Below are 16,830 nucleotides of genomic sequence, written 5' to 3'. Positions count from 1 at the left end.
AAACTTGATAACCCACACACAACACCACATCAAGTTTTTGGCGCCGTTGCCAGGGAAGTCACGCGTTTTCTTTTCCGCAAAACCCCAAGAAAGGTGGGTAAATCGACTCTATAACCCATTTTCTGCATATTTCCATTTTTCGGTTATTTTTTTCCATTTCAGAAGATATGGATCCTATAAATCAAAATATACACTATGAGGAAGGTTTCTATAACACTCCTCAAGCCACCAGACGCAGAGAAGAACACCAAGCCCGAAATCTTAGCTACATGGATCGATACAGCCAGCAAAACCACCCTTACCACCGGCGCAGAGAGACTGTTCGACGCCGGGAAGATCCTTATGGTCCTCCTCAAACCTACTTCGAGCCACACGTCTATAATCCTCCACTGCAGAACCCTAGTCAGCAAGAGGACATCTTGAGGATCAGCAGACGTTTGGGACGCCTCGAAGGGATGATAAACCAGTTCCTTGATCAGCAGATTCTCACCGAAAACACCCTGCTCAAGAAAATTGATTCAATCTCTGAAGAGTTCAACAAAAAATTCGATGATATGGCCAATCATGTTCGAGTTTTGGAAGAGCAAACCCACAAGGACTCACAAACACTAGCTGGGATGATCCACCAAGTCGCAACAGAGCAGACAAGACAAGGGTATGACATCATACAAAACTCAGGCGATATTGTCGAATCAAAACAGGAGATTAAAGAAGTCAGAGAATCCGCCTCCTGGTATAGAGAGAAGACAGACGAAGAGTTGCAAGAGATCAAGCACAGGCTGAACAAACTCGAGCTCAAAGCACGGGAGATTGATGCAAGAATGGAGCAGATACCCAACATTGAGCAAATCGAGAGATTTTCTAAGAAATCTCCCAACGATCCTGATGAAGATGCACAACAACGCCCTGGTATGAGTTCATATGATGCTAGTCTACCCAATAAAGAAGCTTGAGAGGTTCTTATCAAGTACAAGAAGGAAGAGACGGACTATGAGCAGTTTACATCCGGGGCCGCGGGTCCAAGCGTTCTGACCGCGGCCAAAGCCCTGTTTCCCGCGGTAGCAACTCCTCTGACCGCGGGAGTTGGTCGCTCAGATGCACCTCCGGGTTTTGAGAGGAAAATAATACATCTTCTGTCCCAACTTCAACCTCCAGCACCTAAAAAAGCAACTCAGGAAGAAGAAAACCAAGTTTCAGATGAAGAAACAGATTGGCAGGAATCATTACCTTGTATGATGGCAAAGGAATGTGTTGAAGATTCAGCTGACTCTTCAATCCAGGAAGACCAGACATGCAGCGAGATAAAGATGCCATACATCGATTCAATCATTGAATATGACACTGCAGCTTTCTTTTGTGAATCCTATTCTGCGTTTGAGACACCAGCCAACACCTACAGTTAAAGGCAAGTTCGAATTCTCCATAAGGTCAAGACTACAGGTCAGTTTCTTATCTCTTGTTCTATTAGAGGAGAAATGTTTAAAAACGTGCTATGTGATTCTGGAGCTTGTCTTAACATGATGTCCAAGGAAATTGCTTTGAGACTTGGCATTAAACACCTGCGCAGGACTAGAGTAAAGATTAGTCTAGCTGATGATTCAAATGCAACACCTCAAGGAGTAGCTCATGAAATTCCTTTGAGAATAGGAGATTGCATAGTGCGTGTCGACTTCTACATTGTCGAGACGAGAGATGCAACATATCCAGTGATTCTCGGATGGTCTTTTCTAGCAACTTCCGGAGCTATAATGGACTGGCCAAACCGGAGGATTTCATTTGCTAATATCGACAAAGATGTCTTCACAGAAGCTGTCCCATACAACAGCAAAGCAGGAAAACGTTCTGCAACAGAAGAGTTTGAAGAAGAGCTTTGGAGTGACGAAGAACCTGCTAGGCAAAGCAAGGATATGTCGTAAAAGACTTGTCTTAGGACAAGGTCTTCTTCATCAGACTAAGCAACGTCCAACACCAAAAGTCGAGCTAAACGACTTAAAACAAAAGCGTTTAATGGGAGGCAACCCATTTAGGTATTGTTTTCTTTAGAATTTTTCTTTCTTTTTCTTTTGATATTTTTCTTTTTCTTAGTTTCAGATGTTTCTTATAAAACAAAAAAGCCAGAAAAATCAAAAAACCCGAAAAAACCAAAAAGAAGGATGGTACCTGACTGCTCGGCCCAACAGGAACCAAGGAGAAGCAGGAAGAGGCAGTGAAATAAGCCCCCGCGGTCTCAGACGTTCTGACCACGGGAAACGTATCATCGACCGCAGTCGCGTGATCCTGACCGCGCCCAAGCACCTGTTTGCCGCGGTCGCGTGATTCTTGACCGCGGCAATTGGTCGTTGAGATCAAACCCGATCCCAAACCACCCACTTCACATCATTTCACGTCACCAATCACCACTCCACCTCATTCATCACCCTCCACCACCTTCATCACCACCTAATCAACTTCCCAAACCTTTTCGAATGAATCCGGTTCATCTCCACCAGCATCCCGGATCCAGGTAAGTTCTCTTTGTCCTTACCAATTCGATTATCTATGCATTTTTCTCATCCAATCTCGAGTTGTTTCACACTGAGGACAGTGTGATTTAAGTCTGGGGGAGGATTTCATCCCTTTCTAACCACTTTTCTTTCATTAGTCTTGCATTATCTACACTTTTTGCATCTTCCTTAAAGTTTTTCAAAATCGGTTTTCAAAACAAAATACGTTTTAAAGGGAATGGTGAACATGAATCAATGATAGTTGACTGTGTGCTTTTAGACTGTTCCTAGTGACATGCTCATTCATAATTTAGGACTAGACTAGGCGGTAGCTAAGCACATTTGAAACGAAGTACCCTAGAGGAATTTGAATGATTTCGATTTAGATGAAGGGTACACTAGCTCTGTTTTATTTGGACTTAATTTGGACTTAATTTTCTCATTGAAGCATTAGACCAGGGAAACGATTCATACATTCAGGACTCCTTTATCCTTTTACCACTCTCTGTTGATCCTGAATGGCTAGTTCATCTTTAGCTAGTTCCCCACCTTAACCAATCCTCTTTCAAACAAAATGCACTCTTGTTTTCTATTGTCTTATATGCAGATAAGTGCAAATACGTTGGAGAGAAAGAAGAACGACGCAGTTTTCAGTGACCAAGGACAGAGAATTGCGATTTGCCGGAAGAGTTCCCGGAAGGATTCAACACAAGAGGAAGCTCAATTTGCCTTAGAAAAATCTCAAATTTTGGTATAATCTCGTTCTCTAGTCTCTCTCTCTTTAAAATGCATTTCCTTTCAAAAAAAAAAAAAAATTTCCGAAAATAAGAAAAGAAAGGAGATAAAAGCCTTAGAGAGTCTAGAGAGTCGACTTTTAAGTCTCAAGGCAACTGGAGTTCAACTTTATGGAGTTTTGGAGATTGTTTTCTGATTCTCGGAAAGAATCTAAGTCTGGGGGAACAGCTGTTTACAACAAAGGAGGAAGGATTATGCAACAACATTTGGCAAGAAGAAGTGACTGAAAACTGTGGTCATCAACAGGTCCTTATCTCTCTTGCGGTTTTGCATATTATCTTGCATCCTCCAGATCTTCAGGTAACCCGAAAAATTTTAACTCCACCACTTAAACAGCCCTTTAATGCCAAACGCCGTCTATCCTGGATGATGTCTTTAATGAGAACTCACTATTGAACTTAATGAATGTAGAGAGCTAGTTGACTGGAATCAAGATTTAAATTGTTTAAGTTTTGCATGACGGAAAAAGTGGACTAGTATCTCTTGTGCATTGGTGAGAATTTTCTAGACTAAGTTGTGGATTGATGCACAATCTTTGGTCCTAGTTTAGGAGTTCATGTCTATGAGATTTGTGCATTCTCTATTTTTGTTTTCACTTAACCAGTTTAGGCTTTTGCTTTGTTTGAGGACAAACAAAGGTTTAAGTCTGGAGGAGTTGATAACACCGTATTTTGACCACTTTTATGGATTGTTTTGAAATACTTTTTCTATGTTTTTAATTTCTTTTAAGTACTTTTATCACGTTTTTCTAGTAGTTGTAGTTCTAAGACTCTTTTCAGGTAACTTAGGGAAAAGCTTAATAAAATGGATAGAAAACCAGATTTCAGCTCAGAGTCAAACCGTCAGAAGTTCACCCCTGATTGAAGGCCTTCTCACCGTCGATCCAGCTCAAATTTAGAGACCTTAAAGATGGAAGTATCAGCTTTCCAGCACACTTTACAGCTAGGCAATCCAACTGTTCAATCAAAAGATACACGAAGAGCAAGCTGTCCCGTAAACCAGTCGACAAGCAATTCCACCAGCGGCCAACAGGCCATTTCTCGCGGTCAGAAGCATCCCGACCGCGGCCAGCTGTCCATTTCCCACGGTCACAACCCTCCCGACCGCGGCCAGCTAACTCCGAGCCCGAAGGCCCATTTCTGAAGCCCACAATGATTCCTTCATTTGGAGAAACCCTAAGTGACGTCCAAAGATATCTTGAGCACTATAAATACATGTCTTAGGAACCCTATTTCAGGATATGCTATTCTTCTTATTGTTTTAGAATACTTTTTAAGTTTTAGGTTTTAGGGAGAGAGAGATTTGTCTCTTGAACCCTTGTTCTTTCTTTTTCAATTTCGGTTTCTATTCTACTTATTAATATTATGTTTTTGATTTCGTTCATTATGGCTGAGTAGTTTTATTGTTGGGATTAAGGGATTTTCGATGGGGATTTATATGTGCGATGAGGATTCCATGAGCTTTTGAGCCGAATCTTAAAACTTTTTCTTCTAAATTCGTTTTTACTGCATGAGAGTAGCGTCATGAACTACAATCTGATCCAGATGCTTGGTGACACGAAAGTGTTCATCCGGTATCAGATCTAGTTTGGGTGAGCAAAACAAACATAGGAATGGAAACCTACCTATGGGCTTCAAAAATAACGAAAAGAATTGATCTGGGCTTTAATTAAGTCTTCGGGAAAGTGAACGACCAAGTTCTGCGGTCGTGGTGTCTCTACCCGCGGCAAAATGGGTGTTGGCCGCGGTCCCGGCACCTGCTCTCTTCCGGAACTACATTTTCTGTCATTCTTGCATCGGGCGTATCTGAAGATCTAACTGTTGGATTGTCTCCAAACCAAGTGCATTAGAAAGCTGGTTAGATCCTCTATGTTGTCTCAAAGTTTGGGGGTGATCGGACGGTGAGAAGGTCTTCATCGCTTGCCATACTTCTGACGGTCTGCATTTATCCAAAATTGCTCATTTGTTCCAAATTGCATATCTTTTGCCCAAGTTTCCTGTAAAGTCTTTTGAAACTCTAAAACATTGAAAACACTTTAAAAACCTTTGAAAACAGAGTTAAAACACCTGCATAAGATACAATTACGATCCATAAAAGTGGTCAAAATACGGTGTTATCAACTCCCCTAGACTTACCTTTTTGTTTGTCCTCAAACAAACTTAAGTCAGGAAAGAATTTTAAAAATCGCAGGAACTAAACAATATCTCAGTGACCGTCCTTCTAAACCATAACTTATCGTGAAACATCTATTTGGATCTAGTCTAGAAAATTCTCACCAAAATACAAGCAAACTAGTCCGTTAATCCGTCATGCGAAAATCTACACACTTAGATCTAACTTCCAGTCAACTAGCTCTCTACATTCATTAAGTGTAATGGTGAATTCTCATCAAAGACATTATTCAGGGTAGACGGCGTTTGGCATTAAAGGCTATTTAAGTGGTGGAGCTTAGGTGTTTAGGGTTACCTGAAGATCTGGAGGATACTAGATATTATGCAAAACCGCAAGAGAGAGAGGGACCTGTTGATGACCGCAGATTTTCAGTCACTTCTCTTTTGCCAATTGTTGATGCATAATCTTCCTCCTTTGTTGTAAACAGCTGTTCCCCCAGACTTAGATCTTTTCCGGGAATCATAAAGATGATCTCCAAATCTCCATATAATCGAACTCTAGCTTGCCTCAAGTATAAAATTTGATCCTCCTAGACTCTCTAAGGTTTTAAATTTCCTTTCCTTTCATATTTTTCTTTTCTTTTTCGGTTTTTTTTTGTTTTTTTTTTTTTTGGAAAGAGGAAACACCTTTTATAAAAAGGGAGTCTAAGGGATGAAATTGTACCAAGATTTTGAAGTTTTTCCAAGGCAAACTGAATTATCTCCTTTTGTTGAATCATTCCAATAAAATCGCAGGTCTCCGTCTTCAGTGACTGATATGTTCATAATTTGCATCATTTAGGTTGCATAATTCATTCTAAATCATGTTTTATTCCATGCATTTTAGGTCCTTAGGGTTTGTTTTAGAACTTAGGAGATGCATTAGGTCCCAATGAGTCTTTGCATGTTTTGAGTGTTTATCAGGTGTATTTGGAGCTGAAAAGATGAATCCAGGAGGTGGAATGGTGATCAAAGCTTGAAAAGTGGCAAAATTGGGTCTTTGGAGGTCATCGGCCATTCTCGCTGACAAGGAAGGTTTTCTCGGCCATTTTCGCGTACCAGGGAGGATTTTATCGGCCATTTTCACGTACCGCGGGTAGTCTTTATCGGCCAAAACGCGTACCGGCTATTGAATCTCTCGGCCAAATTCTCCAAGTGTAGACGTTTCCGAAATCGCTTGTCCGGGGAACCTTCCGGTCCGATTCAGATGTCGGATGCTTCATAGAAGTTGGAGAGGATTGGATCACGGTTTCATATCAAGTGGAATCATGGAATTCGGACGTGGGAGCAGAGAGTTAATCTCGTCGGAAGAAACCCTTGTCTCGCTGATGTTTTGAACCAAGCCGATAAGCTCTGAAGAATGCGAAGGACGGTGCACTTCCAGGCCGATTCAGCTTCCGGGGCCTTCATGAGAATCAGAGACATTTGAGTCCTCTTTCCAGAACATCCAAGATCATCCAGTTCGGAGCTATGAGCAGGACGATACGGTCTCCGAAATGGACATATGTATAGATGGCCCTCTCTGATCGTGTAAATGCATTGCGAAGATGAGCCCTCCAGGAAGTCTTCCACTTCCCAAGCACCGAAGCTTCCTTCACCAAAGTTTGAGATATATGAGTCCTAAATCCTCTGCAACCAGAAGCACTCAATTCGGAGAAGTATATCGTGAGTTACACTCTCCGGAATGCGAAGTAGTCCAGACAGCCCTGAATGACTAAGTTAAACATGCCACGATGGAATGCCACGGTCCACGCTTGGCCGTGGAAACTTTTGCACACCCTCGCCGAATGACACGATCTTCATGCCACGGTCTACACTTGACCGTGGCAAACTCACACTTGGCTGGGAGGAACTTTGCAAGCATTCAGCATTTGACACGGCCTGAATGCCACAGTCTGGGACTTGACCGTGGCAACTTCTGCAAACCTTCGGCGATTGGCACGACCTTCATGACACGGTCTACATTTAACCGTGGCAAACAGAAGATAGCTGGGGGCAACTTTTACATGCATTCGGGTTTTGACACGGTTTGAATGCCACGGTCTGGAGCTTGACCGTGGCAATCAAATACTTGGCTGGGAAGGATTTTACATGCATGCGGTTTTTGACACGGTCTGAATGCCACGGTCTGGGGCTTGACCGTGGCAACTTTTGCACCTCTTCGGCGTTTGACACGGTGACTTGCCACGGGATTCCGACGAGGTTTGATCAGACCGTGGCATCAAAAGGGCGACCAAGAACACAAGAGAAAGCTTTGACACGGTTAGGTTGTCACGGTCACACCAAGAACACACCAGACCGTGGCAAACCCATCTTCACCCATCAAGGCTGGGTCAGTACCTGGTTTGTTCCGGGTTGACCCGGTTCGCCCAAGACTCCTATATATTGTTTTTAGACCTAATTTGGAGAGGACTTTTATCCATTTTTAGTTTCTTTTCCCCTTTTGTGAAAGACAACTTGTTACACCTTGATTTTAGAGTTTAATATCGATTTGGAATTTCTTTTCATCTTGTTCCATCATTTCTTATCATCAAATCACACTTCTAATCATGATTAACAACACATCTTGCAAAGGATCTAGTGTGTTGATCATGATTAGTGAGTAATCCCATATTAAGGTCTTAGATATGTAGATTAGGGTGCTTAAGTGGTAGATTAGTGAGCTTAGGGGTTAGATCATGCATATTCCATTCTCTACAACTTGTTCTCTATGCTAGATCAATACAAATCATATGTTGTCTAGATTCTGGGCATTTCATGCACCAAAAGTGTTTGATGAAATGCCTGAACCAAAGTTGTTACAGGTTTAAGTGTTATTCATCATGGGAATGATTGTTTATATGCTCAAATGACAGATTAAACTGATTTTTAATGCTTGTTAACTCATGTTTCACTGATGATAATTGGGTTAGAAACTGTTTTAGCATAGAAGTTAATACCTTCATGAGAGGATTAACTTAATTAAAGATGTTTATGTTGAATGGCTTGCTTGATCTTATGATTCATTAGCTCATTAGTTTATCACTGAAGGCACCCTAATCCACTATCATGTCTAAGACCTTTCTCATCCTCATTCATACATTCTCATCATTTGTCATTGTTTAGTTCTTGTTTAATCATTTCATTAGTCCTTAATCCTGTTTAAGTTTGTAGTTGTCTTTAGATAATCAAAACCACTCTTGTTTGCTTGAATTAAGAACCTGATTACATAGCTTAGTGTCTATCACCACATTCTTGGATTGATAAACCTCTTTGTGCTACTTTGACAAGGGGATTGATAGCCCTGAGACCCTCTAAAGTCTTGTCTATCAATTGGCGCCGTTGCCAAATTGTGGTTTGTTTAGCATTAAGCTCTGATCTGTTCTTGAGATCAAGTGCTTACTTTTTTGTTTTTACTGATTCCTTTCAAGTTCTGTTTGTGATTTCAGGTGTATGAACACCAGGTCTAGATCAAGAAGCTGTGGTCCTCCTTTCCCTCTCAACGACAACATCAACCTTTTGGTACCAAGGAGGAGAAGGGACAGACGTGGTAGACAGATTGATCAGGCTGAGATGGCAGAACAAGGAGAACACGTGGTAGATATAGAACAACCGGTTCAGGAGCAACAGGCTCAGGGTAATGGAGCTGGTAATGGAGTTGGTCAAGGGCTTCATCAGGGTAATGTTCATCAGGAACAGGTGCACCATCAACAAGCTTATGTCCACCAGGGACAAGCTCAAGCTCATCAACAGAGGCATCAGGCCAATATTCAGCAAAGACAACAAGTGCACCACCAACCCCAGCCTTTCCAACACCAACAAAGAAGATATGAGCAACCCTAAGTCTATGTTGGAGAGAATGACAGGGCCAATGCTCATCAGTATGGAGCTGGTATTCAGGCACCACCTGTGCAAAAAAACAACTTTGAAGTGAAAGCATCATTGCTGAATATGGTCCAGAACTCAAAGTTCCATGTGTTAGCAATGAAAGATCCCTTGGAACACTTGGGCCAGTTTGATAAGGTGTGTGATCTGACCAAGATTAATGGAGTTTCAGAAGACAGCTTTAAGCTAAGCCTATTCCCATTCAGTCTTGGTGATAAAGCTCATCAATGGGAGAAGAATCTTCCAAGAGGCTCCATTCAAACCTGGGAGCAATGCAAGCAAGCCTTCTTATCTAAGTTCTTCTCAACCTCAAGAACTGCAAAACTGAGGAACCAAATCTCTAGCTTCACTCAGCACAGCAATGAGAGTTTTGGTGAAGCATATGAAAGATTCAGGAGCTACACAAACCAATGCCCACACCATGGGTTCAGTGAGGCTTCTCTTCTCAGCACACTTTATAGAGGAGCTCTTCCCAAGATTAGAAACCAGCTGGATACTGCTTCCAATGGGAACTTTCTGGGTAAAGAAATTCATGCTGCTTTAGAGCTAGTGGAGAACTTAGCATTGAGCAATGATAATTATGGTGAAGACTATGACAGATAAAATAGGTCTGAAGGTTCAAGCTCAGAACAGAGGCTCACCAGAGAAGTTAAGGAGTTGAGAAGTGAATTAGACAAGTTGAAGTTGGTAACTCACAAGCCAATGCATTTTGTTGGAGAGTATGAGGAACCATCTCAAATCTTTGAGAACATAAGTGAAGAGGGTCTCACCCAAGAGGAGCTCAACTACATTGGGAATCAGAGGTTCCAGAGATATCAGTATGGTAATGCCAATCCAAACCTTTCTTACAGGAACACCAATGTAGCTAACCCACAAGACCAGGTCTATCCCAATTCTCAAGCTCCACAAAACTTTGTTCCCAAGAACAACTTTCAAGGATCTTTCAACCAAAGAATCAGTTTGGTCAGAATCAGGGTTTTATTCAGCAACACCAACCATTTCAAGGTCCTAGTTTCAGTACACAGCAGCAAAAGGCACCACCAGGGTTTGGTCCTCCACAGTTCCAACAGCAAGCGCCTGTTCAACAACAGTTTCAGCCACCAACGGTTCAACAGCAGCCACAGATGGGTACAGATATGGTTGGTATTCTGCAACAACTACTTCAGGGTCAACAGATCTTTGCAAGCCAGAATGCAGCCATGCAACAGGAAATCAAGGAACTGAAGCAAAACCAGGCCTCAAGCTCAAGGAACCAAGGTCACCTACCTGGAAAACCAGAACCCAACCCAAAGGAATATGCCAAGGCCATTACACTGAGGAGTGGAAAAGAGTTACCTGGTATTGAGAACAACAAAGTGATCATTGAGGACAATGATCAACCTGAGGGGGAGGCAGCCTTAAAGGATGATCAAGTTTCTGAGAAACCAAGGACAGAAAAGGGTAAAGAGGTAGCAAAGGAACCAGAACCAGAAAAAGTATATGTGCCACCACCTCCATACCAACCCAAGCTCCCATTTCCAGGGAGATTCAAGAAGCAACTAGTGGATAAGGCAAGAGCTGTATTTGAGAAGGCACTCAAGGAGACACCACTCACAATGCCTCTCATTGATGCATTCTTAATGATGCCAAAGATGGGGAAGTTCTTGAAGGATGCCATTCTGAACAAGACTAACGAGCTTCAAGGCATGGTGGTACTAAGTCATGAATGCAGTGCTATCATTCAGAAGAAGTCCATTCCAAGGAAGTTAACTGATCCAGGGAGTTTCACACTCCCTTGTGCCATTAGACCTCTTCTATTCTCTGGATGTCTTTGTGATCTAGGAGCATCAGTCAGCTTGATGCCATTCTCCATAGCAAAGAAGCTGGGCTTTAGAGTGTTCAAGCCTGCAAGGATCTCCCTTATCCTTGCAGATAGATCAGTTAGATTGCCTGTTGGTATGTTGGAAGATCTACCTGTCCAGATAGGTGGTTTTGAGGTTCCAACAGATTTTGTTGTGCTGGAAATGGATGAGGAACCAGTAGATCCTCTTATCTTGGGCAGGCCATTCTTAGCAACTGCAGGAGCTATTATTGATGTGAGAGGTGGGATAATAGAGCTTCAACTTGGGTCTGAAAAGCTCAAGTTTGATTTGAATGAGATGATGAAGAAACCCACTATTGAAGGTCAATGTTTCTATGTGGAGACAATGGATCAGTTGGCTGATGAGTTGCTTGAGGAGCTGAACACTGAGGATCCTCTTCAAGCTGCTCTAACTCAAGAACAAGGAGACAATGGGCTCTTAGCTGAAGCAAGTGAAGGGTATAAGCTGTATCTGGACAATGCAAGAGAGCTGGGTCCTGAAACAAGGTTTTTGGAGCTGGAACAAAATGGTTCTGAGGTTTTTGCAATCAAAGGATCAGACACCAGCCAAAGCAGCTTGGACCAGGATTGGAATGAGGCTGATGCACCCCCTGTTGAGCTCAAGCCTCTACCAACAGGGTTCAGGTATGCTTTCTTGGGCTTAAACTCCACATATCCTGTCATCATCAATGATAACCTATTAGAGGATCAAGAGAGTGCATTGCTTAATGAAATAAGAAAGTTCAGGAGAGCCATAGGGTATTCTTTGGCTGATGTTAGAGGGATCTCTCCTGACATTTGCACCCACAGGATCCACCTAGAGGACCAATCTATGTCCTCTATTGAGCATCAACGGCGACTTAACCCCAACCTTAGGGAAGTGGTTAAGAAGGAGATACTAAAACTTCTTGAGGCAGGGATAATTTACCCAATTTCTGACTCAAGATGGGTGTCTCCTGTTCATGTTGTGCCCAAGAAGGGTGGGATCATAGTGGTGAAAAACGATAAGGATGAACTCATAGCTCAAAGAACCATAACCGGCCATCGCATGTGCATTGACTATAGGAAATTGAATTCTGCTTCTAGAAAAGATCATTTCCCTTTACCATTCATTGATCAAATGCTTGAAAGGTTAGCTAATCATCCTTATTTTTGTTTTCTCGATGGGTACTCGGGGTTCTTCCAAATTCCCATAGACCCCCGGGATCAAGAGAAAACAACATTCAGATGCCCTTATGGCACATTTGCTTATAGGAGAATGCCTTTCGGTTTATGTAATGCACCGGCCACTTTTCAAAGATGTATGATGCACATTTTCTCTGACATTATTGAAGAAAAAGTTGAGGTGTTCATGGATGACTTTAGTGTCTATGGCTCCTCCTTCTCGGATTGTCTCTCTAATTTGTCACAGGTCTTGGAGAGATGTGAGCAGCATAACTTGGTGCTGAATTGGGAGAAGTGCCACTTCATGGTGCAAGAAGGAATAGTTCTTGGGCACAAGATATCTGAGAAGGGTATTGAGGTTGACAGAGCAAAGGTGGAAGTAATGGTGAATCTGCAAACCCCCACTTCAGTCAAAGGGATAAGGAGTTTCCTTGGGCATGCAGGGTTTTACAAAAGATTTATCAAAGACTTCTCAAGAATTGCCAGGCCCTTGACAAGACTGTTTTGTATAGAGGTGGATTTCATCTTTGATGCTGAATGTGAGGAGGCCTTCAAGTTGATCAAGGAGGCATTGGTTAGTGCACCAATAGTTCAGGCACCAGACTGGTCCCTTCCTTTTGAGGTCATGACAGATGCATCTGATTTTGCTGTTGGAGCAGTGCTTGGGCAAAAGAAAGACAAGAAGCTACATGTCATCTACTATGCCAGTAGAACACTTGACTCTGCACAAGAGAAGTATGCTACTACTGAGAAAGAGATGCTGGCAATAGTCTTTGCCTTTGATAAGTTCAGAAGCTACCTGGTGGGATCAAAAGTCATTGTATATACTGATCATGCAGACCTCAGGTATTTGATGACCAAGAAAGATGCCAAGCCAAGGCTGTTAAGATGGGTTTTATTGCTCCAAGAGTTTGATATGGAAGTGCTTGATAAAAAAGGCATTGAGAATGGGGCTGCAGACCATCTCTCAAGGCTGAGGATTGAAGAAAAGGTCCCCATAGATGATGCTTTGCCTGAAGAGTCTCTGATGGTGCTCCATTCCTACTTGGAGTTTGAGGAAGTAGAGAGCATTCAAGAAAGGAGGATGCCTTGGTTTGCAGACATAGTGAATTATCTTGCTTGTGGCGTGGAGCCTCCTGAATTAGATGCTTACAAGAGGAAAAGTTCTTCAGAGATGTCCAGATATACCATTGGGATGAGCCCTACCTCTATGTTCTGAACAAGGATCAGCTGTATAGAAGGTGTCTTGCTGAAGAGGAGATGCAACTTGTGTTGCAAGAATGTCATGGTTCTGCTTTTGGAGGTCACATGGGGGCATTCAAGACTGTGGCAAAGGTTCGTCAGAGTGGGTTTTGGTGGCCTACAATGTTCAAAGATGCTCAGTTGGTGGTTTCAGCATGTGATGCCTGTCAGAGGCATGGGAACATATCAAAGAGGAGTGAGATGCCTCAAAACCCCATTCTAGAAGTTGAGATCTTTGATTGCTGGGGGATTGACTTCATGGGACCCTTCATTTCAACCTATGGGAATCAGTATATACTTGTTGTTGTGGACTATGTGTCCAAATGGGTTGAGGCCATTGCTTCGCCTACCAATGATTCCAAGGTTGTAGTGAAGCTGTTCAAGAGCATTATCTTTCCAAGGTTTGGAGTTCCAAGGGTTGTTATCTCTGATGGAGGATCTCATTTTGTGAACAAGACTTTGGAGGGTTTGTTGAGAAAGCATGGAGTGAAACACAAGGTAGCTACTCCATATCATCCTCAAACTAGTGGCCAGGTTGAAGTATCCAATAGACAGATCAAAGCCATTCTTGAGAGGACTGTTAGCTCAAGCAGAAAGGATTGGAGCAAAAATCTAGATGATGCATTGTGGGCTTATAGGACTGCCTTTAAAACTCCAATTGGGACATCACCTTTCAGTCTGCTATATGGGAAGAGCTGCCACCTTCCTGTTGAGCTGAAATACAAGGCCATGTGGGCTGTGAAGTTGCTGAACTTTGATATCAAGACAGCTCAAGAGAAGAGGATCATGCAACTCCATGAACTTGAGGAGATTAGGCTTGAGGCTTTTGAGAGCTCAAAGATCTATAAGGAGAAGACCAAGGCTCTGCATGACCAAAAGATTTTGAAAAGGGAGTTCAAGAATGGTGATTTGGTGTTGCTGTTCAACTCTAGACTTAAGTTTTTTCCAGGAAAGCTTAAGTCTAGATGGTCTGGTCCCTTTAAAGTTCTTGAGATGAGGCCTTATGGTGCCATTGTCTTAGAAGGGAAGAATGGTCAAGAATTTGTGGTGAATGGACAGAGAATCAAGCATTACTTAGTTTCACAGAAGAAGGAGGAGGCTACATCAGTTCCCCTTCTTGATCCACCAGCCTGTTAATCAGGTTTCCAAAGTCAAACTTAGAGACTTTAAACAAAGTGCTCTTGGGAGACACCCCAAGATTATCCTTTGTAAATATGCTTTTGATCTTTTAATTTCTTTCTTTTTATGTTTTAGGATGTTTTGATGGGTTTGTTTAGTGTCTACATGTTATAGGTTTGAGTCTGAACCCTTGGAAAGTGAGTGCAAAACGAAAAAAAAAAGATGGAGGAATGGAGGCAAGCTTGTGCTCGGCCTTTGACATGGGCACCGGCCACGGTCAGGAACAAGGCGTGGCAAGCCTTTTTGTGTTGCCACGGAGAATGAATCACGGTCTCAAGACCAGGCCGTGGCAAAAGAAGCACATATTTGGTGATTGCCACGGCCTTGTGACATGGAACGTAGGCGACCGTGGCAAAAGAAAAAGAGGAATGACCATTGCTCGGGGTTTGCCACGGTTGGAATTGTAACGGGAAGGAACCAGACCGTGGCAAAGTACACAGAAATGCCCTTGGTTCGGTGGTTGACACGGGCCACAAGACACGGTTAAAGAACCTGGCCGTGGCAAAATAATGAGAGATGTCCAATGTTCGGGGTTTGCCACGAGGGGATTGCCACGGTGAGAAGGCAGGCCGTGGCAAAGAGAGACAAGATGGCCGTTGTTCAGTGTTTGACACGGGCTACAAGACATGGGCTAAAAGGTTGACCGTGGCAAAGAATAAGGAGATTTGACCGGAAAGGAAGATGTCACGGGTGAGATTACCACGGGGAAAACATTAGACCGTGGCAAGAGAAAGGAAAAGAGACATTGCTCGGGGTTTGCCACGGTCTGAAAGCATGGCCACACCAAGACTGCGGCAAAGAAAAGATTCAAACGCCTTCTTGCCACGACCACGTGACACGGTCAACCAGGTGCGACCAAATTTGAATTTCAGTTGACCGTACGGACGTTGACCGGTCAACACACGCGCCAAGCCAGCTGTTCTCCACCTCTCCTTCTTCTTCATCGCGAGTTTGCTCCTTTCTCTCCATTCTTGAACTTTAAACTTTCATATCTCTCTCGTTCCTGCATCAAATTGAGAAATTCCAACTGCATTGAACTCGTAATCCTGTCTAGTTTCTTGCTGCACATTCGTTTTTACTCGAAACTTGAAGATTCCAAGGTATTTAGTCTGTTAAAACTCACCTTTTCCATGCTTTAGTGTACTGTTCATGAGAAGAAAAACAAATGGAATCGATTTTAATGGGCTTCTTGATACCTTGGAATCATTTTGTGAGTATTGTGCAAGTAGAATGGATAGGAATTTCATGGATCTTGCTTGAGAATAACCTGTTCTTGGAATTTTTGAGAAATTTTTCTTGAAATTCATCAAGTGTATCGATTTTCTTTAGAATTGTGTTTCAAGCTGAACTCTTTGTGTGCATTGCTTCTTGCCATTGCTTTGAGTTTACTGAGTTTTAAATCAGCTTAAAATACATTCTTTTCAAGAGAAATCGATTTGTACCACACATGAGCTTGGTGAATTTTGGAAATTTTTTGTTGTTCTCTTGCTTTGGTGCTTACAGCTGTTTGAGAAAATGCAGATGGGAGGAACAAAAAGAACAGCAGCCATGGATAAAGCCAAAAAAGAGAAAGCTGGAGCTTCAGAGGATAAGATTATGCCTTTTGGGCAAAAGGTTTTCAAGAAACAGAAAAGGCAGAGAAAGCCAAAGGATCCAGCTGAGAAGAAAACAAAGAAGGTTGCTGCACCAAAGAAAACAAAGGCCTCTACTTCAAAAACTTCTGGTAAAGAGCTGGCATTGGTTGAGGTCGTTCACAGGGCAGGAAAAGAGGTGGCTGTGGCTGAGGATGAACAAGGAACAGAAAGCGATCCTGAAACAGCATTGAAGCGGGTAAAGAAAGCAAAGACAAGTTCTGAGGACAGTGAACCAACCTTTGATGACTACTTTGCTATGTTCAGGGGTGTAAAAGTGCTGCAAACTAAGTTCCCTGATATGGAGTTGCTGAGGAAGATGGGAATTCTTGAAGAGGTTCAGCTCATTTTCAACAACATGGGGTTTGGTGGATTCTTTGAGATGAGAGATGTGGCTCATGATGGTGTTACACAAGAGTTTCTTGCATCCCTTCAAGTTTGTGGATATGGCCCAAGAGATGCAAGAATTAATGAGGGCAATG

The 16,830-nt window shown here is 42.6% G+C and overlaps 1 non-coding gene across 1 annotated transcript; it reads right to left on the bottom strand.

Annotated features, from left to right (window-relative positions):
* Positions 1–9,613: 9,613 nt before the first annotated feature.
* On the bottom strand, positions 9,614–9,720 carry LOC112084764. Its single transcript, XR_002898425.1, has one exon. It is a non-coding gene; the product is annotated as a small nucleolar RNA R71 (small nucleolar RNA).
* Positions 9,721–16,830: the final 7,110 nt, after the last annotated feature.

This window comes from Eutrema salsugineum, unplaced genomic scaffold (genome assembly GCF_000478725.1).
Source record: "Eutrema salsugineum unplaced genomic scaffold, Eutsalg1_0 scaffold_4, whole genome shotgun sequence".
Classification (NCBI taxonomy): domain Eukaryota; kingdom Viridiplantae; phylum Streptophyta; class Magnoliopsida; order Brassicales; family Brassicaceae; genus Eutrema; species Eutrema salsugineum.
Note: the sequence above shows the minus strand (reverse complement) of the source record. Positions and strands in the feature narration are given on the sequence as shown.